This window comes from Sceloporus occidentalis, unplaced genomic scaffold, assembly GCF_023333645.1.
Source record: "Sceloporus occidentalis isolate IW3139 unplaced genomic scaffold, rSceOcc1.0.p SCAF_5, whole genome shotgun sequence".
Lineage (NCBI taxonomy): Eukaryota > Metazoa > Chordata > Lepidosauria > Squamata > Phrynosomatidae > Sceloporus > Sceloporus occidentalis.
The window spans coordinates 53086594-53110516 of record NW_028316985.1 but is presented as its reverse complement, the minus strand read 5'-3'; positions in this window follow the sequence as shown (position 1 = coordinate 53110516).

Genomic DNA, 23923 nt, shown 5'->3' with positions numbered 1-23923 from the left:
ATTTTCCAATTTTTTTTCTGTGCTGGAGGGAAAAAGAAAGCAAGGAGGGTGCTTGGATTTTCTGTCTGAGGAAGGAGGAAAAGAAGGAAGAGGAAATCTATTTCCATATAAAATGTTTAAATGTGAATACATATGAATGTGTGAGTGAAAGTACAACAAAGAATCAAAATATTTTTATTAATATACTGTGTTGGGGGGGGGGGGAGCGTGACATCCACATGTAGATGTAAAGGAGGTCACAAGGGTAAAAAGTTTGAGAACCATTGTGCTAAAGGACACCTAAAAAAGGATGCAGCTTCAATTAATCCAGGTCAGAACCAGTGTGGTGTAGTGGTCTGAGTTTTGGACTATGACTCTGGAGACCAAGATTTGATTCCCAACTTGGCCAGGAAACCCACTGAGTGACCTGGGCAAGTCAGAAGCCACTTCATTGTGTCAGTTTGGTATGATGACTGTTTTCCTTCAATGAGACCTTGGAAAAGTTAACTTTTGGTTTACATACTTGGCCATGAGCTAGCTGGGGAGTTCCTTTGATTTTGCCGGCAAAAAGGCCATCAGGTTGTTTAAAAATTCACCTCATGAAGGCTTTCTCACAAGAAAGACTCGTGTGTGCCAGCACATTCAACTTTCCCTGGAATATTGTGCCCAGTTCTGGGCACCACAATTTAAAAAGTATGTGGAGAAACTGGAGCATGTCCAAAGGAGAGCGACTAAAATGGTGAAGGGTCTGGAAGCCATGCCCTATGAGGAATGGTTAAGGGAGCTGGGGATGTTCAGCCCGGAGAAGAGAAAGTTAAGAGGTGCTACAGCAAAAGAGATTCCATCTCAACATTAGGAAGAACTTCCTGACAGTAAGGGCTGTCTGACAGTGGAATACACTCCCTCAGAGTGTAGTGGAGTCTCCTTCCTTAGAGGTCTTTAAACAGAGGCTGGATGGCCATCTGTTGGGGATGCTTTGATTTGGATTTCCTGCATAGCAGGGGGCTGGACTGGATGGCCTTTGCGGTCTCTTCCAACTCTATTATTCTATGATTCTATGCATATTTTCCAAGATAAAGATTGTAATAACCCCATTCTGCACTGGTCAGGCCTCCTCTGGAAAACTATATTCAGTTCTGGGCACTTCATTTTAAGAAGGCTATGGACAAGTTGAAGCAGCTCCAAAAAAGGGTAATAAGGATGATAAGAGGCATGAAGAATAAAACCTTTGAGGAAAGGTTGAAGGAGCTGGGCTTGTTCAGCTTAGTGAAGAGAAGATTGAAATGTGACATAACCGCACTCTTTAAATACTTCAAGGGCTATCACAGAGAGGAGGGGGCAGGTCTGTTCTCTGCTTCCCCAGAGGGTAAGACCAAGTTTAATGGTTTCAAGTTACAGGAAAGTATATTTTGATGGAACGTTAGAAAGAACCTCTTGACAATAAGAGTGGTTTGTCAATGGAACCAACTGCTTAGAGAGGAGGGGTCTCGTTCTCTGAACATCTTCACAAACAGGATTGACAGTTTATCTGATAAGGATGATTTAGCTGGAGATCCTGCACTGAGCAGGCAGATGGAGTTGATGGCCCATAAGACCCCTTTCAACTCTGTGATTCTGTATGATTCTATGCTAGGTTAGGATTGCTTTGTAATATTTTTTATGTTTCCCAGAATTTCCAAGGCACAATATCTGAATTGGCCATTTGGAGGAATCATAGAGCATTCTTAAAGTGGCATCAGAGCAGAACAAAGGACTTTACCGCACGGGCCCAGGAACGGGCCTGTTGCATTCCAAAAAAGGGGCGTTCTGGGAACGTGATGGTTCCCAGAACGCAGTTTACAGCACACAGGAACGCTGCAGTTGCCGCCGGGCATTCCAATCGCGTCCCCAATCCGTTCCAGGGTGTACGATTTCTGAGAACTGTTCTAAAGCGTTCTTGGAAATCACGGTTCCTGGAACGGATCGGGGACGCGATTGGAACACCAAGTGGCAGTTGTGGCATTCCTGTGTGCGTAAACTGCGTTCTGGGGACCATCACGTTCCCAGAACGCCCCCTTTTTGGAACGCAACGGGCCCGTTCCTGGGCCTGTGCGGTAAAGTCCAAAGGAAGCTTAGGATGCTTCTGACTTTACAACCATAGATGGAATCATAGTTTGTTTATACAAGGATGGTAGGCTAATTTGCAAAACTACTGGGCCTCTAAAATTATGCTTAAGGATTGGCATTGCCTGTCAAATCAAGTAGTGACATAACAAGACATTTTAGGTTGTGGTGCCATGTTTTGAAGCCAACTACCATTATTCAGAAGGCTATGTTTTGGAAATACTACTTTTTATGTTTACAGCTTTCAGAACTTTTCTAGTTGCCATGTCAGGTATAATATTGAAAAGCAATGTTTCAAAGCTCTGCCTAGGAGTTGGAGGCTATTTTTGGGTAGTGATTCAAATGCTAGAGCCCCAGGAATGGAATGAACACTGAAAGCAGAAACACTATTATGTGCAATGGACATAAGCAATGAAAAAATATAGGGGGAGGGGGACCCAGACCACAGAAAACAAGATCATATAAAATGTATTAAGAGGTTTCAGAAGCTATTTCCTTGGCATTATTCATGCTGCAGGATTACTGAGGGATACAATCAAGACAGCAAACCCACAACATGGAATGTTATTTTGTTGGCACGCTCTTATTAAAAAGAGAACATAGTTTTTCAGCTCTCTCTTTTGGCCCCTCAGCCCTTTCTAATGAGGCCAATCATTTGTGGACAAGGTATCATCTTACTGAATAAGCAGAAACGAATGTGGCATTTGCAGTACAGAAAACAGTTAGTTTAGGAGCCCTTCCACCTCATGAATAATGCATTTACAGAAATTTACAGAAAGACGAGACCTCGTTCCCTTTGTGTGTAATGTTAACAGCTTTCATTTGAAAGGCTCTTCATGGAACCAGTAAAATTCTGTTTCATTCAGCAACCAAGGATTTTGCTAGTAATCATTTCCTTTTAAAGGCTTTTGTTTAGCAACCATGCATAGATGGAGGGTGATAACACATATTCATCTACAACAGCTCAACTCTATTAATAATTCTTCTGAAGCAGCATTTAAGAGCAAACAGGATGCAAGTTTGTTGAATAGGAAGAAAGAATTGTGTACAATAAGCATACTATTTTGATAATGGTATATAGGTTTGAGTTTAGGCCCAGTCAATGCAATCTGGAAACTATCAATGAAAGCTACCGAGGAACATAAGAAAACAAGACTAGTTTAAAAATCTGATAATAAAAGGTTATTTAGTTGAAATCAAGTCCTAAACTCTCAAGCAGCAAAAAACAAGCTTGCTCTTCCTTCCGTGCCCTTCAGTTATTTGATCATGACTATCACATCAAATCTCAATCTTATTGGTTCCTAACTAAATATGTTGAGCTCCTTCATCCACACTTCATAAGACTTAGACCCTGGAGTTGACCGTACTGGCTCCAGGGATGGTCTCAGAATGGAATGGAAGGGAACGGAACGTGAATAAACATGCAAGTCTTGAGCTGTACAAATGTACCATGGATGATCCAGTGCCAAAGGTTTTTCTGAGGTTGAACAAATGCACTCATCCATCAATACTTTAGATTAAAGACAAGTGGCAACTATCCACAAAAGGACTTCATCCATTTGGTAACAGGGGCATATTTAGCATTACTCTAGACTCCAAAAAGCATTACTCTAGACTCCGCAAACCCTACCCTGCATGCAGGTGGTTCAGGACTTTGGTTGCTTGAGACTGACCCGGGGATGACAGTCTTGTTCAGCAGCATCCTGAATGACCAAGCAGCCTTTTTAAAAAAGAGCACTGCTTGCTCCATATGGAGAGGGGCCTAGAAAAGGTAGCCTAAAGAAAGCTCATCCCCATCTACCCGGTTGGCTAGCCGTGGCGAACAGGCATCTCCTGATGCGGTCAAACACAGCACAGGCTGAGTCCTTCCTGAATCTTCGTTTGTGAAGAAAAGCCAGAGAGAGAGACTCCAAAAATGCCTGTCCATATGATATGCTATACCCAACAGCACCCATTAGACTCCTTCCTTCCTGTTGCCTGCCAAATCCCTCAAGGGTCTTCCACTGCTGACTAGGGAGTTCTACAAGCAGGACCATGACTTGGAAAAGTTACTTTTGGGACTACGACTTCCAGAATACTGCAACTACATAGGAAAGTTCCTTTTTAAAAAGTGCAGCTACCAGAATCTGGGAATTGTATTCCAAAAAAGAAGCTTTCCAAAGTTCTGCACAGGATGCTCATTTCTAAAAAGCAGCCCTACAAGACAACACTTTTTCTCCTGAATCTTGAAATAAATTCACACTGAAAGATGTACCTTTCTTAAACAGCTCAACTACCAACCAGCAGAATGTTGAAGCTAGCTCATCAAGGATTCAGGTCACAGTCTATGAAAGACAAGTGAAGTACTTCATATAAATAAAACAAAGGAATAAAAATGTTACTGAGCATTGTAAGTTCATTTTGAGGATAAGCTAACCAAGTAAGAAATACATAAAAAATAAAACAATGTGCTACATATATTTATCTACTGGATACCTTATCAGTACCTGCTTAGGGGCTATTTCCATTTATTAGTTTGAAAAACCTTGAAGGAATATTATTTTGTAGCATGGCAACTTCTAACAATCTTTGTGTGTTGAGTTCAGAGAGAAGCATGACTGAAAAACATCAGAATAATCCAATCTGATCAACAACAGAGGCATGATTAACAATAAGTAGGATTCTGAATCAGTGAGGATGGATGAAGAGAAACCACTCTGAAAATGGAATATATTAGTGATATACAATGGACATCCATATTTAGCAGAGAATCAGTATCTTTACATACTTTGCCCAGTCTTGTTCTAATGACTGATAACTGATACTCCACCTCCTGAGGTGGGTAGACAGCTGCTGGTCATTTTTTAGCAGTTGCAAGTCCCACAGAAACATAAGGGTGCATTTTATAGTGTGTGGAAAGCAGTCAGGTGGGGGAATGTGGTCACTGCTGTGGTGACACAAGCTGTGCCTGAGAACAGCAGATAAAACTAACAGTAATACAACACAGATGGGAAGTGGAGATACCACTCAGTCATTCCTCTCTCCGCCTGCCACATAAAACAACTCTCAGTGCACTTCATGAAAGATCCAGCCTGAGGCCAAGATAAATGTTGACAATTCTTAAAGGTCTTTCTTTCCACTTATATGCCTGCCATGATCATCTGAGCTCCATCATATCTGGGATGGAATTCAAGCAGCTGTCCCTTATCCAGGTAACAGCAGCAACCAAAATTCAAATATAATATTCTTCTAATGAAAAGGGGGCAAAAATAGATTATAATCAGTACAGGAATGATGCTTCCTAGAAACCCTCCAATCAGCCTCAAATATAGATTGAACAAATGGGAGGATATAGTAGATTTCATATGATTGGCATAGCCAATACAGTTGGAGTACTGGCATAAAATTAATGAGCTGTGCAAAAATTGGGCACCAGGCAGCACAGGTCTAGGCATACACACACCACAGCAGGTGTCACCCCCTCCTCTGAGCTGTCACACACCGCTTATGATGCCACTGCCTCCAGGTATCATTGAACAGCAATGCCCTTTATTCATCACCACTGCCTGTACTGGCTAATGATTCTGACAGTTGTAGTTCGGCAATTATGTAGTTTGGCAATTATATTGATTTCTCTCCCCCCCCCCCCCCCCGGTTTCCTTCCTCCAGAGTTCAGAGTTATTTAATTCTTAGCCTGTAAGGTATCTCCCAACCTTTGTGCCCCTTTACTTATCTGTAAGTTTAGTACTTAATATTGCAGTCTGAAGCATGTGTAAACACAATTTCCTTATAAGGACATAATCATCAGGATACATATATAAAAATACCTTTTCTTAAGAAAGAGCATACATTTAATACAAGGTTGTTGTTGTTGTCATAAGGAACCTGTTAAGGTAAAAAAAAAAAACTTATCTCCCTACACTACATTATGTGTAGTAAGCTGTATTAAAGACATTCTGCAACAACATGGTGATGTTTTGTCCCCACTGAGTATTGGCTGGCACATTCCCTGGAAATGCAGTTTGGGATGTTGCTAGTACCTCTTTTTGCTAGTATCATATTACTATCTATTCTTTAGAACTGAATGGGATGATGAAGCTATTATGCCACTTACAACTTCACTACAGCTCTATAGTAACAGGGTCTGAGACACCAGAATCAGGGAATTTAATATTTGTTTAGGACAAATGGCAACACAAAATTAAGGCTATCCATCAGTGGATGCTTTCTTGGGTGTAATCCTCATAGAACTTCCTGGGCATTCTATATAATGGTTAGAGATAAGGCTATAGGTGAACTTAATATATGCTCAACCTACTGTTGCTATTGCTATATGTTCAGAATGCTAGGAGACTCTGTTGCAATTGCTAGAGCAGTCCCCTCATCTGTTTCCAATCCCAGTTTTTAAGCAGAGTGTGCAGAGAGAGTGCAAGGCCTCATTTTTGGATTAACAATTGCTTGGACAGCAGATTTTCAAGGCAGAAGCAGGCAGGCAAGCTGGCCATAATAATGTTCTGCACAGTGAAATTCAATCCATCTGTTTTTCTTGTAATTGCTTGCTTGCCTTGTCAGGCATAGTTTTCAGTTGTCCCAGCTGTTGTGCAACATGCATGAAGTCTTCATGATTAAGAAGTTCCAATCAGCTAGAACGTTTTACCAATGCTATATGAGATTATTCTCCTCTGCTAGTCAAGATAGATTATTTGCAGCTTTGAAAATTGAGATGTAATTTTAGATTTGATACACAGTTAGTCTGTTTTCTTAGGAAGAAATAAAATGATCTATTTATTGTGGGCTGAGCTGTACAGAAATCTGAACAAAAAGCAGATGTCAGAATAATACTTGAGAAGAAGAAATATACACAGACTGTTAGTATCAGGACCCAACCTGCTTTCTTCATCAATGTACAATATCCGTCAGCCAAAAATGGCCACTACACATTGGTGAACCAGACTTATTTCTGCTTTCCCAGAAAGATCTTTTAAATCTTTGAACATTCATGAACATTGCTAAGGCAGGGCTTCTTATCATAGGAGATCAGCATGAAGAAGTGATTTGAGTGTTGGACTAGAGCTCTGGAGGCCAGGGATCAAATCCTCACCTGGCCATGGAAATTCACTGGTTTACTTGGGGCAAGTCACATTTTCTCAGCTTCAGAGAGAACTGGCAGTAGCAACCCCAATTTCAGTAAACCTTGCCAAGAAACACCATGGTTGTTTTGCCTTAGGCTCACCATAAGTTGGAAACGAATTAAGAGCACACAACAACAGCAACAGCCAAACATGTTTACAGAGCATTCTTAAAAGTTTTATACTAAAACACACGAGAGAACAGTTAGGTGTTAGGCTTATGTGTACTTTCATATTTTTACATAGTATAGCCATACCCATATGCTCACAGATCCTGGTAGAGCATTATCTGACCTACAAACGTATTGTAGAATGCCAATTGCATAAAATATTGGTGGATGCATGGGGGGAAAGGCAAAGGGTGTCATGACATTGAGGCTGCTACCACACTGCACCACTTTAACTCTCATGACTCCATCCTATGGAATTCTGGGATTTGTAGCACCAGATCTCTCTGAAAGAAAAGACTAAAAAACAACAACAACATTTATTTATAATGCCCTTTCCACCAAAGGGTGGAATGTCAAACATATATAATAAAAAATGGAGAATAAAATGTCTCACAAAACTGCAGATCCCAGAATTCCATAGCATTGAGCCATGGCAGTTAAAATATTGCAATAATTCTGCAGTGTAGATGCAGCTTTGGACACAAGTTGGCTTATTCCAGAATGAATATCGTAGTAGATAATGGTAAACATCACTGCATACATAAAGCAGGCTAAGAAGATAGGAGATCAGCAATGTTTTAATAGGTTGACGTGCAAGTCGACAGGTCACTTGAAGGCACATACACACGCAACCTGGTTTCAGTGGCAAAGCAGTAGAAGTTGCACCCCATTAATAGAGACCCAGCATGGCGTAGTAGTTTGAGTGCTATACTATGACTCAGGAGACTAGGGTTCAATTCCTGGCTTGGCCATGAAACCCACTGGGTGATCTTGAACAAGTCACACTCTTAGCTTCAGGGGAAGGCAATGGCAAACCACCTCTGAACAATACTGCCAAGAAAACCCCATGATAATGTTGCCTTAGGGTTGCCATAAGTCAGAAATGTGTTGAAGGCACACATTGAAAATAACAAAACATTAATAACAAGAAATGAAACAAGTCACATCTCCCAGCCTGATGGTGATAAAAACAACAAGCTGCCAGGAGCTTGAGGAATGAGTAACAAAATGAGTTATTTTTTTAAAAGTAACGTTCCAAGCTCTGACCTTAACTACATGCTATGGGAATGCACTAAATAGCTTTAACGTTTGCTAAAGTATCAAGCATGTAAGTTAAGGGATCCCTAGAAACAGTGTGGTATGGAGGACATATTATTCAACTAGGGCCAGATAGACTTGGCTTCAAATCTCTGTCCAGCTATCAAGATCACTTCGTGTGTTTCAACCAGGCACCAAATCTTAACCTAACCTATCTCACAGGGTTATTGTGATGGTAAATGGGGTAAAGGAGAGGCTATCCCATACCCCCGCCCCAGCTGTCCCAATTTAGCAGGGGCTTTCCCAGTTAATCCTTTCATCCCACTTTTTCAGATGCTTTTAAAATGTTGCAGTTTTAAAACCCACTCTCCCCCTTTGTCCTCAGCTCACTTCTGTTCCTGGAAACTAAGTGAAAAGTGAAAAAGCAATCTGCACTGACTTGACTCAGTCAGGAGTGGGAGAAGACAGGGTAGAATCTTGCCCTTCCCTGTAGATTCAGTCAAAAGCAAACTTCTGAAGCCTCTTCTAGCTTGTTTGTTCTTCCCAATTAATAACTTACAGTCTTGACCACAGTCTGATGTTACCTGGCCACACTGTGTCCCTTTGAAATGTTGGAAGTTGTGGTATCCAGCCTTGAGCAATATAGAGGAAATGTGTGGTGTAAATGTAATAAAACAAATTGCTGGAGATGTCAAATGAGACATCTACATGTAGTAAAATGGCTGCCCCAAATATTTTTTCAGACCCTCAAAATTGCAGCCAGTTTGGTTAGGAAGTTCCCCTTGTACGTTTGTAAGGCTGTAGCTTGCATCAAAGTGATAGGCATTTTCTGTCTGACAATATTTGCTGTACAGGAAACTCTGGAGGTCCTGTGTTTGGCCACCTTTATAAGCATTTGGCAGAAGAAAAAGTAAAAAGCATGTGAGTGAATACACAAATACACAGCTAAAAGATAAAGGGCAATGTTTTGTTAAATCTCCCCTTATGTGGAGTCAGATTTTAATTGCAATTTAATTGCAAAGGGCTTTCTGTTTGCATTTGGAATGAATGTTATCTATGGGTATAGTTAGGCTCTGTGAGTACAAATGACTTTCATTTAGATTCATCTTTGCCTTTCTAGTTCAGAGCCCAGGGTATTTTTAAATTTATTTATTTATTTTTATTTTACAGATCCTCTTGTTTGACTGTAGAAATGAGAAAATAACATCTGCAAACAATAACAGGACCTGTGAATTGCAGAGACTCCAAGATCATTAACAAGGTTATTCTTTTGTTAGTATTCCTTTCAGGAGAGTGAAGCAGAAGATTTTAATGGTCTGTTTCTTTTGCAATTATATCACTTCTGGCATTTTCTTTGACCTCTTAACAGTCTGTATTGGAATATTATTATATGAACTTGTACATAACTATATAATATATATTTAAAGTAGAAAAACAATATTTAGTCAATGTATTGATTAGAGTAATCCTATAAAGTAAGAGTTTCCACTACAAGATGACCCAAATTAAAAAGGCAGGAGCATAAGTTTTAATTTTATAAAGAAGTATTTATAAAAGCTGAAGCTGTGAAACAACATCCTTAAAAAGGCATTCCCTCCAGCAGGGAAGTGTGAATTGCTCTTCTAACCTACTGTAACACACCCCAAAACAAGGAAATCCTATGTTTCCACTTTAGAATTATTTTTCTCCATATAAAGATTGGGGCTGCACTTTTTTTCTTTTAAAAAATAGACATAACTTCTTTATTTCCCAGAGTTGAATAGATGATTTCAACTATACAGATGCCAAAGTCTATTTCACACTACATAGTTTTAGCATTTTGGTACTACATTAATTACCATTGCTCTTTACATAATGAAATTTGGAGTCTGGGGAGGGGCATTTAGAATTCTTTGCTAGCAAGCTCCACTGCATTTCCATATTAAAAATTCTAGTCAGTTTTAGCTTACATGGAAACTGTTAACTATGTCAACCATGTGATGAGCAGTGGCAGTTACACAAAACCTGATGGCTCTCTCAGACTGAATATTTCTCTTTAATTCATTGTCCTTTGTGATCTATGTTATGAATATACAGAGTTTTATCCAGACTTAAGCCAGGATCCATATTTTATGTTTACTGGATCCCATAGCTTTCTTCCCTCCTGTAGCTCCTGTGTACCATATGAACCTGATGGATCAGTTCATTGCCACAGAGGACCATGGTAGGAATTAGAGTAAAAGAAAGTCATGATTCTGTTGGCATTGGCTACAGAGGCACACTACTAGATCTTTGTCATACTTAGATTAAACTGATTGGAACCAATAGGCTGTGTTAGGCCCTATCTTCCCAAACCAGATAAAACATCCTCCCAACAGTAGGTCCAGAACGCACACAGCCCAAACCCCGGTTCTGATGCAAACAAATGGTGTCCAGCCTGTTCAGCACCAGACCTGGGGTATATCCCCCTTAAAACCATAAACTCACTATTGGCTCTGGATATTCCTGTAAGATCCAGAGCCTTCTGATGTGATGCTGGGCAGCTGTTTAAAATGTGTCCACTCTGCTGCCCCGCTGTTGGTGAGAGTCACTCAATCTGAGGTCAGCACTGGATGCCTCATTCTGAGCTCAGAGTGAGTAACTCAATGTGGCAGCTGTTGTAGTGAGTGGCACAGGTGTATGCACATACAAACAGCTGCCTGACATTGCAACGGAGAATCTCAAATAATGGAGTGATGCAGAGATATCTCCTGGGCCAGAGTATTCTCAGCTGCCTTCAGAGTGTTTTGGCTCATTCTGACAGGACCTTAGTAATGGCTAAATTTAAATTCACTGGTTTCATAGAATCATAGACTCAAAGTTGGAAAATACTGCAAGGACCATCTATTCCAATCACCTACCATGCAGGAATAAATAATGAAAGCACTCCTGAGTGATACGTACCCAACCTCAGATTAAAGATCTCAAAAGATGGAGAGTCTCTCCAACGTCATTTATTCATACTGTCCACTGTTTTTATTACTCTACATATGATTAAAGCCGGATACAGTCCTAAAATCCCAGATGCTATACACTTTCATGCATCAGTATATTTATCTAGTGTTTAAAATTACTGACTATTTCCAATGGCATGGTTCTGAAAATGGAAGTAATTGTTGATTGGAGAAAACTAGGTTGGACACAACAATTTAAGAATCAGAACCACATCTCCAACCTCAGTCATGGTGAGCTTTGAATCAGATACCATCCTTCTTTGTGTACGTTCTGCATCCAGCCAGCAAATCCCACATTGGGTCTGATTGTCACATCTGTTTTGATTCTCTCTCAGAATAAGTGAACTATTGTTCATAGCATGAAGTAAGCAAACTACCAACCCTAGTGCTTCAATTGTTCAAGAGAGAATTAAAATTCTGTTTTACTTTCTATTCCATAATTAAATGGAAAAACAGCAAGGTCATTTGGGTTCCGGCCTGCTTCTCCTCCTCCTTTTTGCATTGGTAAAGGAGAACCCAGGAAAGGCTCCTTTTTCTATGTCTTGGAAAGGCTCTTTTCCCACCAACTCTTTTTCATCAAGTTGGAGGGAGTTATTGCCAACTTCCCACAGCTTTCACACGATTGCCTGCTAGGCAGTTGTCAGGGATGTGTTTGCTGAAACAGTTGTCTGTATAAATCTATGAATAATTTGGTGTCCTACTAAGTGTTAAGCACTAAATTGTGTTCTTGATTTGGAGACATCTGTATAACAAGTTTTGTAAGCCATGTCCCTCCCTCGTCTTTTCCCTCCTATTGCTTGTTTTATTTGTTCTACACTGAAAAGAGAACTATGCAATGAAGAATGGGTGTCAGACTTTTTGTACTAAGCAGAAGGGCAATCTTGTCTCCAGTACTTAAAGCACAGAGGTGTTATTCACACAGACTCATGCAAGCACAGGAAGAGCCATGCTGGATCAAGCAAAAGCTTATCTGGAATCTTAGAATCTTATCACACCAGGCTCTTTTTTTTTTTTTTACAACAATTATATTAGTGAAGCAAATGGGAACATACTGGTTTGAAAATGTTCAGTGTCACACTTCATTGTGTTGCAAGTGTGGTGCTTTTTCAGTCCATGGTCCGTACCTCACCAGCTCCATAAACCTTGTCTTCCTGCCTATCAATGTCCTCCTCAGTACATGTGCTCCTTTCAAATTTTCAAATTTTATTTTTGCTACAATTCCATAATTATGGGGAAATGATAAAAATATTTTAATTTTATTGTTTAGTTGTAATTAAAAAATCACAGCACAACATTTAAAAAAAACTGAAAGGGATGGAATAAAAACAACCTCAGCCTCCTTGGGAATAGCAAGAGGGAGGGGAAAGGAGAAGTATCCTGCCCCTTCATGCTGTGTGACTGCTGTCATAGTGTTACAGCAGCAGAAAGGACGTATCACACAGGGAGATTAATGAAATAGCAGAGATATTGGGAGCCATTGATGATGTGCTCCACCAAGAATTTAAATGGAAAGCAGCAACAGGAGAGACATGGCATCTTGTTTTAAGTGCCACCCAAAGATGCTTTTATAAGGTTGAAATTGTGCTTTACTAGCCTCATGTGATAAGCTCATTAGAGTTGGGAGGAACTTCAAGAGTTATCAAGTTCAGCATCCTGCCTTTCAGGATTCCACACCTAAAGCACACCCAACAGATGGCTGTTCATTCTGTTTAGAAACTTCCAAAAGGGAAGAGTCCATTGGCTGCTGCAATAGTCTGCTCCACTGTTGATTAGGTCTTAAGTTCAGGAAGTATTTTCTGACCCTGGTCTCTAAAGTCATAGTCCAACACTCCAGCCACTACGCCACTCTGCCAATGACAGAAATCATGAAAAAATACCCCACATTCTGCTTATAAAACATGTGAGCATAAGTAGCAGGGTCATACCTGCAAGATATGCTCTCTTCCCTTCCCCCTACCCCACCAGCATGTGGCATGAGGTCTGCATGGCATGTCAATACTTAGAAACAAAAGCACTGAACATAATCTTGTTCTCTGTTTCTCACATTCAGTAAATGTATGGAGTTATTGGGACACTTTCAGAAACGTTGGGTCTGCATTTCATTTCATTTCATATCCTATCCTATCTTATCCAGGCCTTTTTGAACCCATGAAATGCAACAGGATAGATGGGGCAGGAAATACAGGTCTATCAGGGAAATAGAACCATGCCCAGCCAGGTTTAAGTTACCCCCCCCCCCCGGCCCACCTTGTTCACTGGCCTGCCTTTGTAATGATGGTCAGACTCCTCACCATCTAGTCATTTTGCTTGCTGAAAGCATAATTCACTTCCTCTTATTTCATTCTTTCCTGAAACATACTGCTGGGATACAGAGCATGTATTGCTGTGGGTTGTACCAGCTGAGGACATTTCCTAGGCAAGCTCTCTGATTAACATAGTCAGTTGTTGACTGCTCTGCAGGGACAGCAGGTGTATCTGTTGCTGCAGGTTTTATTATAGTATGGCTGAACCTTCCATGAGATCCGTCAAATCACCAATCTAGAGAGCTCTAAAAAGGCCATTAAGACGGATCTCTTCCGGCAGGCCTTCCCGGAATAAAATGCTCAGCCACAAATAAGACTTCTCGCCTAGTGAACTCTGCCCATGATTATTTTATTTAGCTTAGCCGGTTTTAATATGTAGTTTTAATCTTACACTGTTTAATCTTGTTTTACAGGGGGGCATTATGTATATATCGATGTATTTTAACCTGTTGTAAGCCGCTTTGATTGCCTGGCAAAAAGCGGGATAGAAATAAAAAATTTATTTATTTTATTTATTATTATAGTTCCTCTGAGTAGTAAAGGAGTTCTCCACATGCTGGTCCTTTGAGAGACTGGTACAACTCTAAGCAGCAGAAAGAGGAAAACTATTATAAACTCCATCCCAGCTGCTAAGTTTCACTTTTTGTTCCATAACCCCCAGTGTTACTCTACTCATACAGGAAACTGGGATAACTCATTTTGCCATGATAACAATGTATGGGTTTTTATGTTTCTCCCTCCCCCCATCTCATTTGCAAAAGGAATATCAGACAGAGAAAATGAACAGCACCAAAGAGAATCACTAGCAAGAGTCCCATAAGGAGAACAGAGAAAATAGCATATTTAAAGCCATAAACCAGCTGCAGATCTAAGTATCCTGGATTTGAAACATTATGGTTTGGAAATCACTTAAAAGACTTCTCTTCAGGCTGGGCTGACATGCAGGGGTTGGGACTAGTGTGCAGGCCCTAATCCCCCTTTCTAGTTTTAGCTCATGCATGTTCAGGCAAATCCCTGAACAGAGCTTGTGCCAGCACCATTTTTGTAACCACAAACATCCCTGACTTTATAGCAAAAACCATAGCTTGGAACATTACTGTGGCAACAGAATTCTTTCCATTACTCACTGCACAATGGGCAGTTCATTATCTTCATCATTACTGATCCAGCAAATGGAACTAGCTGCATTATGGATTGCTAATGCATTAGCACTGCTGTTCTGCCTGTGTTATTCCCAATACTTGAAAGTCCTCAGGAAGAATCCTGAAATTTGCCTTAAGAATGCAGGCAAAGCATCTATATATTCCTTGCACCAAATGCTTGTAAAATCAACAACAAAGCCTGATAACTTGGAAACATTATTCTTCTAGACCACAGCTCCAAATTCACAGAGCTGTGGTTTAAAAAGGAGTTTTTCCAAGTGATAAACAAAACACAGGAAAATTCAGTCAGACAAGAATTCTTTATATATTTAATTTGATTTCTATCCCAGTTTTCACAACCATACATAGAAATAGGAAATATAATGGCATGAACAATTATAATTTTTATTTAATTATATACCTTTGCACTTCAAAATCTTGTCTAGTTTCTTTATAGTTGCCCTTCCAAGTTTTAGTCTTCTTCTGATATCTTGACTGATATTTCCATTCTGACTAATGACTAACCTAAGATATGGAAAATCTTGAACTATTTCAATGGAGATAATCAAATGCAGGGAGTAATAACAGGAGAAGGACAGGAGTGAAATGCCATGTTTCTGTCTTTATTGTGTGATCATGCAAAGATTATCAGACACATGGTGCTTAATCTGTGATTATCCCATCAATGAAGAGGAATTGTCCTGTCACTTCAGTATTAATGGGTATGCTTTTATTAAGAAATGGAAGTAAATGACAGGATAATTCCCCTTCATTGACAGGATAATTACAGGATCATCATGACGCCATCTGATAATCTTCACGTAATCGCATGATAAGAACAGGAGCATAGCACTTTGCTCCCATCCTTCTCCTGTCATTACCCCCGTCTGATCATCTCCAGTGTCTTTATCATCTGCCTTAAAGTTATGTAAATAACATTTGGTCATTATTTTTATTTTCTTAATGTTCCACTGTAAACCTGCTTTTGCACTTTCTTCATTGACTTATTATTATTATTATTATTATTATTATTATTATTATTTTGCAGTGAAAGAATTTTTTATTAACAACAACAATAATAATAATGATAATAAATTTCTTTCACTACAATATAATCAGTATAGAAGCTGCATATTTGCCTGGAAGTAAATCCTTTAGATCTGAAGGAGACCCATTTTGGAGGAGTGCAAAAATGATCCAGTTTCCCTTATTCTCCATGCTCCCTAAAGTAGCACTTCCCTGAATCCAATCCACTCTCCTTCCCTTTGTAACAGTTGCCTTCTCTTAGGTTGTATCCACACTGGGGAAATAATCTGGTTTGACTCCACTTTAACTGTCCTGGCTCAGTGCTATGAAATTCTGGGAACTGTAGTGTCGTGAGACATTGAGCCTTCTCTGCCAGAGAGCTCTGATGCCTCAGCAAACTAATAAATTATTATTATTATTATTATTATTATTATTATTATGCAGTGTCTTGTTCTCTATTATTATTATTATTATTATTATTATTATTATTATATATAGAAATATTATGCAGCCTCCGTTCTTGAAGGAGTACCGGAATCAAATGGAGCAAAATTGCAGTGCAGCATCATAGGAAATGTGGGACCTTGGAGGTTTGGGGGGGAGGTGTACCAGAACGGAAGCAAAGTTGCATTCCACACCAGACCAATTTGGATTGAAATCAAAGTGAGCTTGGTAACAATTTTTGTGAATTCGCTTGTTACCGAATTCACACAAATCAGGAGGCACTTTGGATTGACTGTGGATCCGCCTCGGAATGACCCCCCCATAGAAAGCAATCAAGTGAGATAATACATCACGTTTTAATGTGAATTCGCATGGTTGGCCCCGCAGTGGCTTTGGATTAGAGCTGAAAAACTCTCCATGTGATAAGGCCTTTGTTGTTGAATTTTGAGCATCACTTTTCTTCCATGTGAAATTAGTGCAAGGTTCCTGTGATTGCTGCAATCACAGGATTAGCCCCTTTCTTGGGGACCGGAAAGTATAGTGACTGTTTCCTATCTGTGGTCCATTTTTTTTTTTTAATCTTTGTTGACCGATTTTAGTTAGAGTAGATTCTGTCTGTCTATATTGGTATGCCATCTGTTCCTGGTGATTTATATCTCCCAAATGCTCTGAGTGCAACTTCCACTTAACTTTCTAAAATGGGAGGTTCATCTTCATATGGTTCTTCCTTGAATAAATCATCCTTTCATCAGCATAGCCGCTTACCTCAAAGGAGCATGCAATCCCACCACCGGGTAAGGTAATGCCATGGGCATGGGGGCTGGGAGATACAAGGCACCTTACAGTAAAGTACAGCCAAAATCTTATTAATACAAAAGTGGAGGAGTGCAATTCAACAAGCAATTCAATAAATGAAAGAAACAACAAAGCTTTGACCCTGAGATTTCACGGGGGAAATTGCCCTACCCAGCAGAAGCTGATCCCTATTATGACATTAAATTCTTAGAAAGGTACTTTACTGCCATTGACACATAGAAAGGCTGTGATAACAAGCTGTTAGATCCTACATTACAAGCCCCTGCCCTTTCCTTCAAATCTCCCCTGCCTAGGATCTAGGTTTCAGAGACTTTGTAGAGGACTGAGCTAACCGTGCGTCATAGGTTCTCAACTCTGCATCATGAAGGGAGTTCAGGCAGCTGTTGTAAGGTTTTTCACTGTCTGCCTCCACTTATTTAGAACCAACCTGTGGAGATACCAATACAACAATAGAGAGAAGTGTGCACTTGCTTCTCTTTTCTCTTTTTCTGCTTTCATTATCATTATTGGCTTTAAAGTATTACACACAACCACTCACTACTAATAAAACTGATACATTACATGCTCAACTGTGTGCTTAACATTTATAGGTAGTTTTGTCCTCATCTGCTTGGTAATTTTCTTTCGCATCATAAATACAAAATGGGGTTTACTGCTTTTCTGTATGACTCTGCTTTGCTGCATTTACATAAAGCTGTCTAACATTTATAATGTGGGTTGTTGGGTTTTTTTACAACTTTATTAAATGAACGCGTTAAATGGCTGGGGAGATGTTGTTGCCTTGGTAACAATGTTATTTCCCAAAGCCTATTTTCTAGTATCTTAGGCCTCAGTGATGTAACAAATTTGTTATTAAGTCTCACACAATACAGAGAATCTTGAAGGGACCACAAACAGTGAAGTATCTTTGCAATAGGGATGTCATGATGGAAAGAATACTCCCTGTATAATGGCAATTGAAACAGTTTAAAATGAATATTTCAGAAGATGTTGGAAGGTAGAGAGGAAGGGAAGGATGCTTTGTTGCAGCACACCTTCTATGCACAGGGGAGAGGAGAAATTGCTTTAAAAAAAACAAAAAACCTCCATTTGTCTCCAGTGAAAAGAATTTTTTTATCCCTTCCAAGGCTCCCAGGCTTAAATATTATGCACCCTCTTTCTGTTTTCGACTCTCTGCGTGCCCACCCCATCTCTGCTCCCTGACATCCTTCACATATTGAATCTTTTCTCTCAAGCAATGTATTCTTGTCAGAAACTTTTTCTGCTCTAGTGATTTATGCTGCAGCCTAGCCCTTGGGGCCTTGTTGATCTTCCTGCATGTCACAAGCAAAGTCATCACCAGGGTTTTGATGCAGCAGAAACTCTAGGCTTAAATTCACCAGGCAGATCTGAAAATCTTGCAGTTCATCTGATAAGACAAAAGTCCTATTCTTCAAACCTTATGTCTGAACAGGGAACGGCAAAGTATGTAGGAGGCAGGGGGCTACACATGCCAGCCCCAGCGTCCTGCAGGTTTTCGCTCTGCCATCTCTGTCCATAGCTTAGGAAGGTTACTGTTTGGGTCTACAACTCACAGAACCCCTTAGGATTCTAAGGATGGTAGTTCAAAAACCAACACTATAAAAACTACGAAGAAAGATTGGAAAGGGAAACAGCTGAATTAGGATACATTCACAAAGCTCAATCCATCAACAGTGGGTTGAACAAAGACAATGGCTTCCTAGCATACTACACGTATTAAAACACTGTACACTCTTAGCCAGTTTAACTTATCTTCTTTCTAGTTCCCATCCTGCACACACCACTTTCCAAAACTCCTTCCACCATTCATATGGGCATCCACCCACCCTGGCCTTAGACAACATCTTCCTTCCTGCGTTTGTCCCTCAATGACCATAGTTAAAATTTAATTTGTCACCTCATCACCATATCCACAAGTTTTGCATTTCCATGGCTATTCACACAGTCTATTTATCAAGGTCCTTCTGGGCAACACTTCACTCCAGCCATCTGAGGAAGTAGAACAAGTCTATGAAAGTTTATGCTGCAATGTCTTTTGCACAATTAGTCTCAACAGGACCCCTTTGCATTTTAAAAAATACTTTATTTAAACTTTACTTCATTTAAACTTTATTTAATGAATAGGATAATGATTATATGATCCATACAGTGTCAGACTAACACTATTCAGAATGCCTAATTGTTCTGGGTCAGAGATAGACAAAGGGTGGCCTATGGCTCACATGCAGCCCTTCAAAGGGCCCAGTGCTCCCCCAACTTCACCCCATTCTGCCATTTAAAAATGGATTATAATTTAAAAATTAGGCTGGGAGGGCATGAGGGGAGGTGTAGTTCTGCAAAAGTCTAATGGTTTCTCAAGTACAAAATCAATACATTTCATTACACGAGAGGAAGGATCAATAACTCAATAAAATAATAGAGTGTGGACTAGCTTTCAGCCATATTCAGTGCATCTACAGCATAGTTGTGTTCTGGTACATTCAGTCAGTTCAGAATGTAGTAGGCATGCAACATGATTTTTCTGTTGAATTAGTGTGGTTACAAATCTAACGAAGAGTGGGTACCAATTTAAAACAGAGAAGATCATCAAAACAATTTTGTCCAATTTTCCCTGTGTGATAAAGTCTTGTGATTTATACTGACAAATATCAATTACCAGTTTTCTTAAGCTTAGTGATATGCCAAAAGCTCTTATTTCTGGGAGGAACAATTGGCAATATGTGGATGAGATTTGGACCATTAAGCAATCTAATCTGACTGCTGGTTACCCTACTAAAATGTATAAAAGTGTATGTGGGAACCCAATTATCTGTGAAGGAGTTCAATGTTACAACAGATAGTCCAGGGACCACTGTATGGAGGCCAAGTGGCCTCTTGGACTACAAAAATAGCCCTTGCCCTCACTTATTAAGATAGAACACTCCTGTGATACAGATCATTCATCAATTTATTCATTTTGTCTTTGACAAGCTGTTCTGAATCCTGAAACCCCTAACTGCAACTGTCTTTAGCTGAACATGAAGTGGGCTCCATGGTTATCAAGAGGAACACTTTCAAATATCATGAAGACTGGGTAGAAGCCATCTTTATTTATAAAGCTGAAAACTGTCATAACATAACACACAGCATGGTGGAGGTCAGATGATACAGTAACCTTGTTGAAGTTAACCAGGCAGTAGAGGACCACTTTATGTGTAAACTAGTTTGAATTCACTGAAAGAATGTTGGATGTAAACATCATAAATAATGTAAACTTATTCAAGACTGTTATGTGTTTTGTGTTATCTGAAAACATCTCAAGGAATATTCTGGAATCCCTTTAAATATTTTTGCACATTAAATTTCTTACTTCTGTTATTGAATCATTTCCCTTCTGTTTATTTAGTTCAGTGAATTAATTGCCAGTTGCTTGTAGTAAAAAAAGGAGAAAAAAACAGACCATTACCCCCTTTCCAATCTTTCTGTTGCCTGTAAATGTACTATTCTTTGCATTTGAAATTTTTCTTAAATAACAGTCAGTCCACTTTCAAGCAAATTTAAATGAGGAATGTTCCCATGGATTATTTTAAAGCATCCAATACTTTTTCACAGAAGAAAATGTATCTGATGGTAATTGGATGGCTTATTCTCTGTTAATTCCCCAACATACACACTGAGCTAGCAATGAATGGATAGGAAAAGGAACTTGAGAATGTGGTGAACAGCTTGATGGAAACATCATTCCAGTTTGCAGCAACTTTGAAAAGGGCAAACTCCGTGGCGAGTATAAGCTTCTGTTCACTAGACTACAGAAGAGATATTGTTGAGCTGGAGAAGGTGCAGAGGGCAGTTAAAATGATCAGGGAACAGGAACAACTCTCCTGTGAATAAAGTTTGCATTCTATGGGGACTTTTATCTTAGAAAAAAGGTGAGCATTGAAAGAAAATTTTAAAGAACTATGTATAGTGTGCTGAAAGTGAATGAAGAAGGTCTCACTTTCTCTTCCATAATACAAGAACTGAGAGTTATAAAGCTCAAGGGGGGACTACAGATAAATAGAAGTTCTTTGCACAGTTAATGGACATCTTGGGTCCCCTGCAAGGAGAAAGGTGGGATATAAAATAAATAAATACCAAACAAGTTATGGAATTCATTACCACAAGATTTGATAATGGCTGCTATTTTGCATGAGAATAGACAAATCCACAGGCTATCAGATGGCTACTAGCCAAAGTGACTGTATATTACACATGGTATCAGAAACAATATACCTCTCAGTATCCATTGCTGAGACTATAGGAAGGTTTCATTTGTATACTGCCTTGTAATACATGTTAATATTTTTAATATTTAACATGTTTTAATTTCATGAATTGTTTAATTGTTTTTAAAAGTTTATATTTATACTTTATAATGCTTTTGTATTATTTTTAATTTGTATTGTTTTAAACATATTGTTTGCTGCCTTGAGTCCTTATATCACATAAATGAAATCGTTGTCGTCGTTGTCCTTGTGGGCTTCCTGTTAGCCTCTGTTAGGTCATGCCTTTGCCCTGATCCAGCCAAGCTGTTCTAATGTTCTCCTCAATTTGCCTCAGTACAGTTATTTGGTTTGAAGCGTAAATTAAAATATATCAAAGCAGTTAAAAAATAAGATTCTGTCAGAGTCATGGAATGTTGATTATTTACATTTTATTTGCTGAATAGTCACAATAAATAGAAGCAACATACAAATGTTTAGACATTCTGAGATTTTATAAACACTATCTGCCATTAAACTAATGAGATCTAATGCATCTGGAAATTGAGAACTTTTAGTATATGAAACTCCTGGTGCATGCATATCTGATTTCCAATTAATCATAAACCAAACATGACTGTAAATTGTACTGAGGTCCCAGTTAGTCAGTTACATGGCCCTTATGAACCTTGAATGCAAGATCCTCCCTTTGTATGTTTATAAAACTTCAACTGCATATGACTGGATTTATTTCTCTTCGAGGCCCTGCCTTATGTAGAAGAACTTGACAAGTATTGTTTAGAGTTCTTACCCTTTTAGCTGAACTGTGTTAGTTCCATTCCATTATATTTTGTCTAGGCCAAAATCAACATAGCATTAATTTAATGGTTCTCTTTATTTGGAAATCAAAAGAAGATGTCTGAACCTCCCTGACTTGGACTTTGTACTACCATTACCCTGCTCCCCAATTATGTGGGAAGGCAGCCACAACCCTAAGCACTCTTGGCTTAGTGATGCATCTGAATTTGCTGCTTTTGCACACACAAAAACAATCCTCTTAAACCCCTTCTACATTGCATTTAAAGTTTTGTGTTTCCTGAGTTAGGAAATTCATCATAGTTGTCTTGCATCCCATGCAGTTTGATTCTTAGTAAGAATTATTTCTGTTTGGATTCTGTTTGATACAGTACAAGTTTCTCACATATATATATGCATGTGTTAATTATTAATATATTATATATATAATACTATATATATATATATATATATATATATAGAGAGAGAGAGAGAGAGAGAGAGAGAGAGAGAGAGAGATTATGGAATAATATGGTTTCGGCCATACACAGGAGGCTGTATCCATATGCAGTAGTGATGGACTAGCTACCGAAATGAATCACTTTGCATAGTAGTGTATTAATATTTGGTTTGTTTGTTTTCCTGCCTTGCTCCTTGTGCAGGACCTAAAGTGGCTCACATCCAATATAAAACAAAGTACTTTAATAAACATTGGCTGGTATTCTGTACTGCAATTACACATCTGTAATTGTTCTATATTCAGTAAGGCTATGTATTCTTACTGAAAGAATACACAAGGTTCACCTTAACACCCAGCAGCTACATGGGGTGAAGGAGGTCCATTCAGATGCTGCTGAAGCACAAAGAAGAGAATGTTTACAGCCTCCTCCTACTGGTGAGCAAGGATGCGACAATTGGAACTGGATCCCTTTGCAATTTCTGATTACAGCCTCACTTGCTGGCAGGATGGAAGTGTTATTCTCCTTGCTCCCCAGTTGGCAATTGAATGGGTCTCCTCCACCCACCATTGCTGCTGCTGGCTGTTAAAATGGGCTGGTGCAGGTCAGATCAGAAAATGTTAATCATCAAGTTAATCAGTTCAGCAAGCCCAAGTTATTTTAAGAAAGTGAGAAACACCGAAGAAATAGAGAAAACACTGCCAATAGAAAGAAGCAATAAAACATAAAGAAGCTTTGTCTTTCTTAACAGTGGGACTTAAGTAAGTCACAAAATTCGAAGAAAGAAAAAAGGAAATTTATCTAAATAATTAAGATATTCATTGTTTAGAACTGGTTGAAAGTAACCATGTATGTAAAATCAAATATTTCTGTTCAATCTTATGTATAATGTATTATGGAAAATGAAAATGAAAATATAATGTAAAAAAAGAAAGAAAAAGAAATGTTGCTTGATGCTGTGGTGTCTGTGTTATTAGCACCTTTGCCTCACTGCATGATGTCATTGATGTCCTATTATTCTCCCATCCAAGATCATCTTGAAAACGTTTGTTTTTACATGTCCTCAAAAGCTATTAATGACAGCCTTTCCTACAACTATCCTGCTTTTATTGTATTGTTCTGTTTTGCCCTTGGGAAGCTAGCCAGACTCCTAGCCCAAAACCTCAGCATCTTATGAAGGTTTTAAGCACAGAGAGGTAGAAAGAAGCCAAGTTCACCAAGGAAGGCATCAGTAGAAAAGCAGAGTTTAGTCTGGTCTGGGTCAGGTCATTCGCAAAACAGTATTCCGTCCAGGAAAGCATTCCAAAGGCTAATCCAATAGCCAGAGT